At 39.1% G+C, this 14281-nt stretch overlaps 1 non-coding gene across 1 annotated transcript; it reads right to left on the bottom strand.

Moving 5' to 3' along the window:
• Positions 1 to 647: 647 nt before the first annotated feature.
• Positions 648 to 829, bottom strand: LOC137167086 (U2 spliceosomal RNA). The gene has a single exon (XR_010923986.1). It is a non-coding gene; the product is annotated as a U2 spliceosomal RNA (small nuclear RNA).
• Positions 830 to 14281: the final 13452 nt, after the last annotated feature.

Here is a 14281-nt window from a genome sequence, read left to right on the forward strand (position 1 = left end):
GGTGCAGTGAGAATATTTTCTTCATTTCAGTTTATTCAATTGGTTCAGTTCAGTGACTAGTTCATTTAGTTCATTCAAAGTTAAAAAACCTGTTGGGCGTTGAAAAAGCAGGAAAGCTTGGTTTCCACTTCCAATCCATGAATAAACACTAGGTGTGAGAGGGTGAGAACCATTCATTCTAAAATCTTGAAGGACATAGTGACCAGGAATAATCGGCTCAACTCACTAACTACAGATAATATTCGATTTGTCTAATAAGTCAGTTAGTTTTAAATGCTCTGATAAACTTTTTTATGAACCTTTTTCTTATATATCCAGCACATTTCAGCTAGTTTTATTTAATAGGGGAAAAAAATCAGTTTTTGGTAATTTTTAACTGAATTTGAATTTTCATCCAGAGAGAGCATGACACAAATCACAAGTAAAAACTTAATCATCTAGTAAATAAGAACTGCATCATTCAGCATTTTCTAACATATTAAAAACAGAAAAATTAAAAGCTGAATAAATGTAAGTTAAGTTATGCAATTGCTTAAATACATGTGTATAGATATAATGTATGCTACTGGTTAGCAAAACGAAACACTACATTAGTCTAAAGGCTATATTTAGTTGCAAATCAACACATTTTAATGGTTGCCTACCAGTGAGAATCAACCTTTCTTTAAGAAAGTAACTATAAAGTATAAATGAAAACACGATTAACATCAATGACGTAAATCAAATTTCAGTTCCAACACTCCATTTAATGCACAGAGCCTAGATAAAGGCAGTATCAGATATTAAACTGATAACAGATATCTGATCTTAGCAAAGGCCAAAAAGCAAGCAGTGATAAAAACTTCCAAGATCTTCACGTTAACTAACGTAACATCAACCCTAGAAGACTCCCAAGGAAATGATAGTCAGTGATCCACTGTCAAAATAAACCTCTTGAACAGTATTAAACATAATGTCTTAATAGGGTTGTTAAGAATAAGTATCAAAGCTGAAACAGTTTTAAAATCTCATTAACATTTGATTATATAAGTTGTTTGTTTACTTTTTGCATTTCACTCAGCTATGACGGTGAAATCTCTCTCTATGTCTGTCTGTCTATCCTCTCAGATTAATTGCTATTGTAACTGGTTGTCTAGCTTTTCACTTCCCTTTACAGTATAATATCAATTTCACAGCAAAATTCCCTTTTTTAGTAAACCGGTTCCATGGAATAAAGAAATTTCTGTTCCTCTCTTATAAAACCCCTCTTAGTAACAAAACACAAAATTGAGACCTATATTTTTTGAGAGTGTCCTTTTAACCCGACTGTTCATGAAGACTTCAAATGGCCAAATCTGGCTTCCCCAAATTTGTTAAAATCTGTTTCATTCTGTTTCAACTTAATTGTTACTATCTCCTTCCTTTATACATGAGTAAACAGAGAACAACATGCAGCCATCGAATGAAAATTGTTAGGATTAATTGGCTGTACAAGTGAGACATTCATCATTTTCTGAACTTGGTTCATTTGGTCAGTAACAACAAAGCATGTGGGACTAAGTCTGGGATGCATTAAGACATCGTCAATGCCAGATGGCTAGCATTTCAGACACAGATATAACAGTGTATGTTGCTAAAACCTGGCCTTAGGCGCTGCATTTGCCCTTCACGATACATTAAAAGGCCAATTTCTCCATGCTGATAATGTTGTTACAATGCTGGCATGAGTCCATCACTACAGAAGTGAAGCAGCACTCTGCACTTTCCATCCACTTGTTTTGTGCGTCCAGAGCTCACAGACATTTCAGACATTTTTTCAGTCATGATTTCCCATCTTCATTCATTACTGCAGCCATCACTTTCCATCCTGGAGCCAGCTTGGACATTTTCGAGCTTTGTTTGTATTTCAAAATAGGATGGGCACATTTTGCCCCATTTAATCTTACTAGCCACTTTCTGGTATGAGCCAAAGCGCACACAGGTGGAATTCCTGGGCTGAGCTCTCTTCATTTACATCAGGGCAACTTCTTAGAACTGAGATGTAACAGGTCATAGCATTTGGTCTTATTATTATTTATATTATGGTAGCATATGGAAGCCACCACTGTGCCCTGTGCTGTACAAACACATAGGAAGAGACAGTCCCCGTGCCAAAGACTTTACAGCCTGAATAGTTCAGACAGATAAAGGGTGGGATGGGACACAGAAGCAGAGGGAAATGAAAGGATTTGTCAAAGTTTGCATAGCAGGCCCAGGGCAGAACCAGGAATGGAACCCAGGTCTCCTAAATCTCAGTCAGAGCTCTATCCATGAGACCATGCTATTGCTTTCCCCTCCAATAGCAGCCTTAAGCACATGAGAAATACAGTAGAACCTCAGAGTTATGAACACCAGAGTTATGAACTGACCGGTCAATCATATCTCATTGGGAATCAGAAGTACACAATCAGGCAGCTGCAGAGAGAGAGAAAAAAAAAGCAAATACAGTACAGTACTGTGTTAAACATATGTTACACTTATAAAAGAAAAAAACCCAGCAGGATCTTATTCAGGGGACAAAGCAATACGCCACGTTTATTGTGAATACAGATGTTTTTAAAAGCAATTGCCTACACGCACTCACACACACACACAGATGTTTTGCAGGCAGAGTATAATTACCAGCCTGTGAGTTGCTCGAGCCAGCCCACTGGCCAGGTGGGCTGAACACGACATGGAGCTGGGCTCTGTCGGTCGTGAATCCGATGCTCCCAGAGGTTTGCAGAGTGAACCCAAAGTCTCCATGTTTTCACCCTATTTTTATAGCAATCTATTCCCATACAGATCTATTGGTCTTGCTGTGTCATGTGGCTTTCGCATCCTGATGTGATAGTCAATTACCCATCTGTTGTTGCAAGCACGACTGTTTCCGTGTTATCTCTTACACTTTGTTTTGTTTCTGTTCTAGGGGTGGACTTTTCTGGACTTGGGGTTATTTTAATTCGTGTTTTTTGGCCATTTGGATCATAAAAATTGTTACAACGAAGTTTTGCTTCACTCTCTTTTGTTATTAGGGAGACTTAGAGTTGCCGCCTTTTTACTTTATTATTATACACACACAATTTATTCCTCAGTCATGCTAACTAACTTCTACTTCAAAGAAAAACAAAACAAAAATTACAACTTCCAATTAAAATGACATTCCAACTAAATAATATATACTTTCAGAAAAAGAGAGGAGTAAAAGTTATTACAATCCTAAATATACTAAAGTGGAATTAGCCATCAATATGGATTATTCCACTGACATAGAATAACAAAGCATATTCACAATAAATGTTCTTAGATATGGGCCAGATGGTTACTTGTGTAACAAAAGGCCTCAAAATATTTCTAAACAGCAGACTGAACTGTGAGATATTACAGGCAAAATGCAAACAGAACTGCGAGATGCTACAAGTAGAATGTTCCCAAACACATGTAAACATAATTATAGCAATGGAGTCCCAGGATGTTAGGATGTTACAATTACTTCTGCCTCCTGAATACTGGTAACAAGGCAAAATAGTTGCTCCTGGCTTATATTGTCCCCCTTTTGACTCTTCAGTCCAAAAGGGGTTGATTGAGTCACCATTTATGCCATTGTCTGAGAGCAATGTACTGAGAAGCAATCTGAGCGCACGGTTTTAATTTTGCATTCATTTGTTTTATTTAACAACACATAATGTACATAGCAACAAAACATACACAACTTAGAATTAGAACAATCAACAGAGCGTGTAGCATTACAGACAGTATTCCCTTAGTTGTGGGTGTCCAGCCCATAAATATATCATACCGATGGTAGGCTGTTAGCTTTTTTTCTGACTTAGCAATTCGTAGCATATCTTCATTTGCATGCATTATTTGTATGGTTTAATTTCCTATATTTCTGGAAGTCTGTTGTAACAGTTGGGTGACTTTGTTTCCTTTTAATAAATGGTCTGTTAATTCTTGTCAATCTAAGCTGATACTGACAGAAAAATTAGCTAAGTCTATGGTCTTGACTGTCTGTTTTTGTTTTGTTTTTTGGAGGTAGTAGGTATGATTACTGGTATAAATTAAGCTAACGTTACACTTACATTCATTTACTGTAGGTCGACTAACATTTCCATTTCCCCAAAATACTTTTTCCCAGGAGGTCACACATGCACATAGGTCATTATACAAAAATTGGGTAGTGTTTTTCAGTTCATTTCATATACGTGTTCCCAATGACACATCTTTACTGCCTGGCTCAGGAGTGACAGACAGGGAGAGCACATCCACCTTTGAGGGCTCCAAATGGTACACCTGCTGGTGTCCAATAGTTTTTCCTCTTTTTCAGCCCACTGGCTTGAAATGCGAGGCAGCCAGAACGATCCCCTGTGTAATATTGGGAGTGGACTACCTTTCCATAACTCTATTTCCAAGGGTTATTGGTGGGCAATCTTAACAGTGATTTTGCCCAGTAACAAGTCTGGTCTGACCCCGCTAGATACATATTGCATTCACTCATATTTATAAGTATAAAACAATTACCCTTTTTTCTGTCTTAACAGGTGGGATAATACCTTGATATTCCCAGAGATAACCCAGTACATTTAATGTTCTAGTGTAGCCAGGCTGAGAATTTGCATTTCAGTGCATTCAATAACCACAGCAGTTTTATTTCCCATTTTTATTCGCTTTCTATACAACAACCACATGGTAATATTTAACCATTGCCACATATTTCATTTAGCTTTAAGGTTTTCCAACCCTATCTGTACTAAATCCACATTGGTGTGTATCTTTTTTTCTATGAGGCTGTCCTGCAGTTGGGATAGTGAACTTAGTTTGTTTTTGATTACCTTCAAATCCACGGTATTCAGGATCCCTGTTCCAGTACCAATCCTTCCCAGTATGGTGCCTGTCAGGTGCTGCCTCACTTGAGTGGGAGGGTGCTGGTGGGTCTTTACCCATGCCAGAATGATAGGGAGAGAATAAGGTGTACATCTGGGTTCCATTGTATTATATTATATATTTTTTTAACCCACACCTTCTGGTATTTCTCCGCAATTATTAGGATTTCTGTAGTCCAAACAGGTCACTCCAGTTCTTTAGATGCCTTAAGGGCTGCTATTCAATAGCTTGCTGAAATTTCCAGAGGCTTCCAGGGTGTCTCAGGAAGCATTTCCTGTAAGAGCCCATTAGCAAAATCAACCAGCATTCTTAATTTTCTCAAGACATTTACTTCCAGGACTCCTTCTCCTTTCAAATCAATTGAATTAAATTGCTCTTTGTTATTTCCTTTTTCCTACCTGATAGAGGATGTGTTTGTAAATACAGTTACAGTCCTCACTGATTTTTTTTTTTTTGCTTAATGCAGTCTTTTACACAACATTAGTAGCATGACAAACAGCACAAAACATAAAACACAAAGCACAATCTGTGTTACAATAGTAAATTCATGGTGTTGCTCTTCAGCTGTTTTGCTGGTGCCAGCTTTTCCTGAAGTTCTGAAAGACAAAAAGAACATTTTTCTACCTCCTTAAGGGGGCGGAAGATTATTGTTTAAAATGCCTCTGAATTTTTACAAAACTTTTTACTGATCACAGGCAAAACAGAGGAATTACCCCCATATTTTTCTGTGTCGGCTGACTCTTTCACAGTCACGACTTTGGTCTTTAAAAAATATTGAACTTTACAAAGCATGGAACTTCCCAAAAGGGTTAAATGCTAACAAAACCAAGTTATCTCAGACCAACAAAGCAGGATTTTACAAACCAGGAGTGTTGATTTAGGTTCTTAAAACCTTACAGATTCACACAATATATTTGCACACATAAATTTTCTTTTTTTTTTTTGCACTGCTTTAATTATTTTTACACAGCTATACACAAACCTTCCCTTTTGTACATTTGAAGGCACTTAAGTTCCAAACAGAAATCCCTTATTCCCTTTTTGTAATTTTGACTATATTGTCCAGTAGTCAAATAATTTAAATCAGATTGTATCTCTCTGCCTGCACCTGGCAGCAGTCATTTACAATCAATTGTTTACAGACAATTCCTTCGGGAAAAGGGCCCATTTTCCTGCAGAAATAGTTGTAAAAATTCCTGGGAACAAAAATGTGGCCACTACTTGATCCCTTTGTATAATTTGTTTAACTATTAGGGCTCCATCCAATCTGACTGTACCAAGTTATACATATATTTATTTTACTGGATGTTATTAAGCCAAGAACTCTTTTTTATAACACTGTTACTCTCTGAACATTTCCACAACTGTTAACTTAAAATATTTCCATATCTTTCAACTGGTTAATTTTTTTTAACCCCATAGTATTAATTTCTACAAAAGCTACTTTTTAAATTCTTCTCTTTCTTTTAAGTCACTTACTTTTGCCTTCAATTTACTATATTTTACCTTCATTATATTATTTTTGGCTGCCATAGCTTTTAACATTTCACTGGCAACATGGTTTTGTAATTATAAAACCCTTCATTCTTTTACTTAGAGTGCTGTGTTTCTTAACTACTGTTTTTACTGAGCTGATTCATTATACATTTTATTCATTTCTTGAGGTGGCATATTGTGCTTGTAAAATCTGAGCCACCAAGTACAATATTTGCAATACAGCTGCCTTAGGCTGTGCTTTGTCAAAAACTTTTTACATTTAAAGTGTATCCAAAGTTCCCTCCATTAAAATCTCAGAAAAACAGAAGTGGGAGCGGCTAGGGGAAGCAACCAATTAGCCTTTTGAAATCATTTTAAAGTACAGGATAACAGCAACAACATTCCATAACATGCCAACTGAGGCTGTAAGTGTTTAATCAGGGATACACAGTGGCTATGATTAGCAGGTGCTTTGCCATGCTCCAGGGTCAATTTCTTTACCATTTTTTGTAATATTTGATTCTCTTTTTAAATTTTATTTTTAGCCTTAACTTACTTTTTTATAATTGTTTTTGTTTGTTTCCCCTCCTGGAGTGCCTCTTGGAGGGCATCTAACTCACTCTGTACCCCTGTAGCCAACACCTTCCAGCTTTCCATCTTATTTTTTTCTTGATTTAATTTTCCATTTAGGGAGGCGATTTCCTTCTGATTTTGCTGCCATGAGGAAGTAGGAGTTATTACATGCTTCCCATAATAGCCAAATTGCTGCCACATCTTTTTTACTTGGGCTGGATGGGTTGTATACGAGCAGGTCCTGGGCCAATTTATCCTCCAGGTCTGAGATAGTACAGACATCTGCTATGGCTGGATCCGTCCATGGATTATGCCCAAACTTGCGTAGGATTTTGCTAAAAGGAGTGGTGTCTTTAACAAAGGGTAATGTAGATGATAAGTTACAGTTTTCCCTGCGGTATCTCTAAGATGCTTTCTCCTAAACATATCCCTTTGTTAGAGAAACACTAAGGCACTGTAAAAAAACTCCTTTACAGCAATACAGCCCTTGTATTAGTCAAAAATACAGCAATACTGCCCCTGTATCAGGCAAAATACAGCAACAACACCCCTGTGTTAGGCAAAGGTACAGCAACAACGCACAGTATTAGGCAAAAATATTAACTCAACAAAAGTGGGGTACCTATTTTCCGTGGGATAGTGTGCACACCAGATTCACAATAACCGAGGTATATGCCAATATTCTCCCTTTCGCAATTCTCCACCAAAATGTTACACGTATAAAAGAAAAAAACCAGCAGGATCTTATTCAGAGGGACAAGGAAATACGCCGCCTCTATTGTGAATACAGAAGTTTAAAAAAGTAATTGCCTACAATCACACACACACACACACACACACACACACACACACACACACGTTCTGCAGAGTATAATTACCAGCCTATGACTTGCTTGAATCAGCCCACTGGGCAGGTGGGCTAAACACAAGATGGAGCCGGCCTCTGTCAGTCGCGAATCCGATGCTCCTAGAGGTTTTCAGAACGAACCCAAAGTCTCCATGTTTTCACCCCATTTTTATAGAGATCCATCCCCATACAGATCTATTGGTCTTGCTGTGTCATGCGGCTTTCGCATCCTGGTGTGATCGTCAATCACCTGTCTGTTGTTGCAAGCACGGCCGTTTCTGTGCTATCTATCTTGTTCCCATCCTTGGGGTGGATTCCTCTGGAATTGGGGTTATTTTGATCCATGTTCTTCGGCCATGTGGATCGTAAAAGCTGTTACGAAGCTTTACGAAGTCTTGCTTCACTCTCTTTTGTTATTAGGGAGACTTAGAGTTGCCGCCTTTTTACTTCATTATTACGCACACACAATTTATTCCCCAGTCATGCTAACTAACTTCTACTTCAAAGAAAAACAAACTCAAAACAAAAATTACAATTTCCAATAAAAACGACATTCCAACTAAATAATATATACTTTCAGAAAAAGAGAGGAGTAAAAGTTATTACAATCCTAAATATGCTAAGGTGGAATTAGCCATCAATATGGATTATTCCACTGACATAGAATAACAAAGCACATTCACAATAAATGTTCTTAGATATGGGCCAGACGGTTACTTGTGTAACAAAAGGCCTCAAAATATTTCTAAACAGCAGACTGAACTGTGAGATATTACAGGCAAAATGCAAACAGAACTGCGAGACGTTACAAGCAGAATGTTCCCAAACACATGTAAACATAATTATAGCAATGGAGTCCCAGGATGTTAGGATGTTACAATTACTTCTGCCTCCTGAATACTGGTAACAAAGCAAAATAGTTGATATCGGCCTACAGATAAACTACTAAAAAAATAAAGGGAAAGCAGCATTTTTCTTCTGTATAGTGTGTTTCAAATCTGTATTAAGTTAATGTTCAGTTGTAAACTTTTGAAAGAACAACCAATAAGTTTTGTTCAGAGTTACAAACATTTCAGAGTTACAAACAGCCTCCATTCCCAAGGTGTTCATAACTCTGAGGTTCTACTTTACAGTGAAAACTCACACTAATGACCACGTAGAGCTGGAAATCTGCCCAAAGATCCCCATCATGAATCATGGGGGGCGGGAATCTCTTTTGTCAGACAGAAAAGGACAGTCCACGTCCAGATGTGCCTACAGTATTGCAGTCAAATTATGGATGCCACCTCTTAAGAATTTCTATGCATATATTCCTGTACTCTCACCAGTCTCACTAATGTGTCCACAAAGAGCCAACCACAACTTAGTCTTGGAAGATTTTTAACTCTTTTTAAAATGTATGTCTATAGTTCAGATACAATTAGTAGTGTTTAAATACCAGCATACGCTACTAGAAGAGAAGAACAGGTCCTACCAGCTAACATTTATAATCCCCTTTAGGATGGAGCAATGATTTTTCCCCCCCATCAGACAAATGCCTGCCATGTCAAAGATCCTGTCATTGATCTTTGTCATTAAATTCAATAAAGCCCAAATTTACAGATCTACCTTGTTTCAGGCTAATGTAGATAAATGAGGTTCATGGTAAAATATTGACTTTTTCTTGCCACCTATGCACCTCAGCATTTTATGCGTTTGATTAACATATAAGCAAGGCTGTAAAATCAAATAAATGACTGCAAGGAGCAATGTTTTATGCTCCTTAAATGATATATGAGGCGTAGCTATTTATAGTCAGGTGGAGGGGGTAGGGTGGGGAAATGTAAATGTAAGCCAATTCTAGGAATGCTGAGACAGGAGATTTGGGGGGAAAATTGATATTGGTGTGAGGGAACTTCTGTAGTAAAAGCCTGAGCAATGTGTAGTAGTTTAATGCTCACTTTTCTGTGCCTACAACATGGTATATATTGAATACAGCCAAACACTGAATTCAAGCTATGTTATAGAAATAAGGAAGAAGGGACAATTTTTAACAGTAAGGATGATTAGCTCTAGGAACAGTTTATCTAGGGTTGTGGTGGATTCTTCATTACTGGACATCTTTAATCAAGATTAGATATCTTTCTAATAGAAATGCTCTAATTCAACGACGAGTATTGGACTTGTAGAAGGAATTAATTTACTCCTATAGCCTTGGTGATGCGGGAGGTCAGATTAAATGCTCACAATGGTCCCTTCTGGCTTTAAAATCTGTGAACCTGTGTACTGAATTTACTACATTCCAAATGAAACAAAAAAGCAGATGCTATTGCTATTATGCTGCTAGGCTGTTCGGAATGGCTGCATCTAATCTAAGGAAGGATCCTCAAAAAGACATGGTATCTTAAAGAAAATATATCTATAACTGAAAAAGCTGTCCTGACCTCATTAATGTCCCCACAGACAGGAAAGCCCTTAAATATTGACCTAGAGCACAGGAAAACTATTAATTTCAAGACAAGTGGATTGCCTTATTCCAAGCCATCCTTGGATTTTCAGAGGCACTAAGTACCCATTGAAGTCAGTGGAGTTACGAGTGTTCAGCATCTCTGATAATCAGGCCATACTTGTCTATTTTCATTATGGCATAACCAGATATTTAGTGAGTCTGAAATGAGTCCTCCTCTTCATCCCCATCAACATACTTGGGAAATGTACATCTTTAGCAGACAGGAAAGATGGTCTAGTGGTTAGTGTGCTAGCCTAGGAATTTGAGAACTTGGATTCAAGTCCTTGGTTTGCTAATTACCTTGGGGCAAGTTATTTAGTCTCTTTGGGCCTCAGTTTGCCATATGTAAAACTGGGATATTATCACTTTGCTACCTTACAGGGGTCTTATGAGGCTAAGTACACTAAAGATTGTGAGGTGCTCAAATACTGGGGTGATAGACCCACCTGTTTCTTGCAGGGAGTCATGCATGGATGCATGCTCTTAAATGTGACAACCTGGTGACGTGAAAGACCTGTGAAACTTTACCTTTTTTGTTGACTTGAAATTAGGACCATTTTTGACCGGCTCCTTGACTAGGTGATCTACTGGTCCCTCCTGGCCTTGAACTCTGAGGCACTGTTTGACTCATGTAACATCATATTTCAGATGAGACGGATGACAGCAATCTTACATTCCTATATATATATATATATATATATATATATATATATAGCACGTTTTAGACTGAAGCATGCCTGCTTCTGAAAGGCACCGACCCTCTGTTGCCTACATTGGTGTTGGTGGAGCTACTTGTGGAGGGAGTTGCTACTCAGCATGGGTAAGGGTGGGAGGGTCAGTCCCCACTGTGCTGAGGCCTGAAGCTCAGTTTTGATTAGGGTCCATGGCAAGACACTACAAAGTTAGAGGCATATGCTAGCCTCAGACCATAGAACTGAGGGTAGCTGGTGCTTTGAATGGTTGAAGAGCATGGGCCATAGGCAATGTGGTAACTTTGGTCCAGATCCTTAAAGGTATTTAGGTGCCTCCTGCCCATTGAAATATATGGGAGTTAGGTGCCTAAATATCTCTGAGGATGGAAGACGTAAACCCTGAGGTGGGGCTGCATGCTGGCTTGCAGAATTCCTTACTAGGTCAGGGCCTTATCTTTTAAGTTAGTGACTGTTCCCATTAGAATTATTCCACAGCAAAAAAATGATGTGAGCTGATAGGGCCCTCACTATTTCCTGCCTTTCTTCCTCCTCCTTCCCTATCTTTTTCTTGCTTATTTCTCCCCCTCCTGACCTTTGTATATCCAGTCTCCTTCCTTCTTTTTCTCTCTTTGGGTTGGATCCTTCCAGGAGCTGAGCAATCCCAGCTCCCATTGAAATCCGTGAAAGCTGAGGATGCTCAGACCCTCAGAGGAGTATGTGACACCTTGCAATGTTGAGCTCTTTATTTCCTCTTTGCCCCCTTTTCTTTCTTCTCAATCTTTGGGCATGTCTACACTGCCGTGGCAGCAGGCATCGATGGAGCGGCATTGTTTGAGTGGGTCTATATAGACCCGCTCAGTTGATGGAAGAGTGCTCTCCCATTGACTGAATTAGTTCATCTCCCTGAAAGGCGGAAGGTAGTGTCGATAAGAGATGCTCTCCATTGTTTTAGCTTATTGAACACGCCGCGCTGTAAGTACATTGATGCAAGGTATGCTTTACATTATGTAACTAGCGTATCTCACGTCAACCCAGCACAGCAGTGTAGACCAGTCCTTTGTATCTATCCTTTCCCCTTTATTGAGCTTTACCCATTTCTGGCTTTTTGGGACACTTTTTACATCCTTTCTTCCTTCTGGATTCACATGTATTTTTGATCTGTTCTTTACTTTCCACTGACAATGTGTTTTTCTCTCACCATTTTAGCCTCTGCAAGTCACCAAGAGGCAGATCCTCAGCTGGTGAGAATTGCCATTGCTTCACTGAAGGCAAGAGAAGTCTTTAACCCATGAAAAGGCTGGAGGGTTGCTGAGTAGCCCATCTGTATATAAATCACCTCTGGTGCTTTGCAAAGACGTTCCCTCCTCCCACCCCATCAAATAAGAAGGAAAGGTATAAATATTTGGAAAATATGACTAGTATCATACAGTACTAGTCTGTTTTCCTTTCCCGACAGAATCTTTGTGGGAAGAACTATATTCAGACAGCAGTTGAATAATCCTATTTGACTTTGCTCTGAAGTGTAGATGTTCTTTGCACATACACACACCATGGAAAATGACTAAGGGCTTCTCTATACAAAGAGATTGACTTTAATAGAATCATAGAATATTAGAGTTGGAAGGGACCTCAGGAGGTCATCTAGTCCAACCCCCTGCTCAAAGCAGGACTAACCTCAGCTAAATCATCCAAGCCAGGACTTTGTCAAGCCGCAGCTTAAAAACCTCTAATGATGGAGATTCCATCACCTCCCTAGGTAACCCATTCCAGTACTTCACCACCCTCCTAGTGAAAAACTTTTTTCTAATATCCAACCTAGACCTCCCCCACTGGAACTTGAGACCACTGCTCCTTGTTCTGTCACCTACTACCATTGAGAACAGCCTAGCTCCATCCTCCCTGGAACCCCCTACGGTGGTTGAAGGCTGCCATCAAATCCCCCCTCATTCTACTCTTTTTCAGACTAAACAAGCCTAGTTCCCTCAGCCTCTCCTCATAAGTCTTGTGCTCCAGCCCCCTAATCATTTTCGTTGCCCTCCGCTGGACTCTCTCCAACTTGTCCACATCCTTTTTGTAGTAGGGGGCCCAAAACTGGACACAATACTCCAAATGCGGCCTCACCAATGCCAAATAGAGGGGAATAATCACTTCCCGCGATCTGCTGGCAATGCTCCTCCTAATGCAGCCCAATATGCTATTAGCCTTCTTGGCAACCAGGGCACACTGCTGACTCATATCCAGCTTCTTATCCCCTGGGTAGCTATTCTGCAATAGGTTCCTTTGTGGATGCTCTGTTTCCGAATCAAAGTCACTTTATTCCAGAATAGTTACTGTACTTCCAAGGTGGAGTAATTATTTTGGAATAAAATTCCAGAAGAGAGAGTCCACACGGGGAGATATTCTGGAATAGTTGTTGTGGAATAGCTTATTCTGCAATAATTATTCTGGTCAATTTCCCCAAGTAGACAAGCTCTAAGGGTGGGTGATCCTAGTTAGTTTCTCTTTGTGAGTGTAGCAAAGTGCTGAAGCGCTGCGTCTTCTACTATAGCTGGTGTGCAATCTTAACCTGACATAAGAACTGGATGAATACACTGATGGTATTACAGCGCCTCAAGGCTCGGTGTTGGGCAACCAGATGTTTTAAACCTATTAGACTCTGGAATGGCCTCTCAAAGGAGGTCTCTTTCCTTTCTGACTTCTATGTTTTTTTCTGTTTGTTAGACTGTTTGAATGTTTGATGAAGGAAGTGAGGTGGAGGCGCAGAGTCATATCCCTCCAGTAGAAAGGGGTAGACTCTAGGATATCCTGGGGATGTCATGATGGGAGTCTTTGTTGTTATTTGCCCTTTCGAAGGTAGTACAGGTAGAAATGATATTGCCAGAAGGATAGTCTTGTGGTTAAGGCATTTGACTGAAATTGAGTTAAATCCTCAGTTCTGTCATGGACCTCCTATGTGTTTTAGGCAAGTCACTTAGTTTCTCTGTGCTGCAGTTTCCTTCTGTAAAATAGAGATGATAATATTCTTCATGGCAAGGACTCTCTCTTACTATATGTTTGACCAATGTCTAGTACAGTAGAGCCTTTATTTCAACTAGGCCTCTAGGTGCTTCTGTAATACACATAATACATGACATGAAGCTAAAGAGATCTCTTCATTAGTTCTTGTTGTATCTCACAGTATAAGTATGGCATCTTCTAGTGGTGACAGGCAATAAATGATTATATCTACATTTAATTCATGAACCTCAAAAAGGGCTGAGTGGGTGTAAACATGGAGAATCTGCTCTACTAGAGTGAAGGACTTTAGATCAGGAAAAGATCTTG

This window comes from Emydura macquarii, unplaced genomic scaffold (genome assembly GCF_026122565.2).
Source record: "Emydura macquarii macquarii isolate MOO-44397 ecotype Brisbane River unplaced genomic scaffold, CSIRO-AGI_Emac_v2 contig_318, whole genome shotgun sequence".
Lineage (NCBI taxonomy): Eukaryota > Metazoa > Chordata > Testudines > Chelidae > Emydura > Emydura macquarii.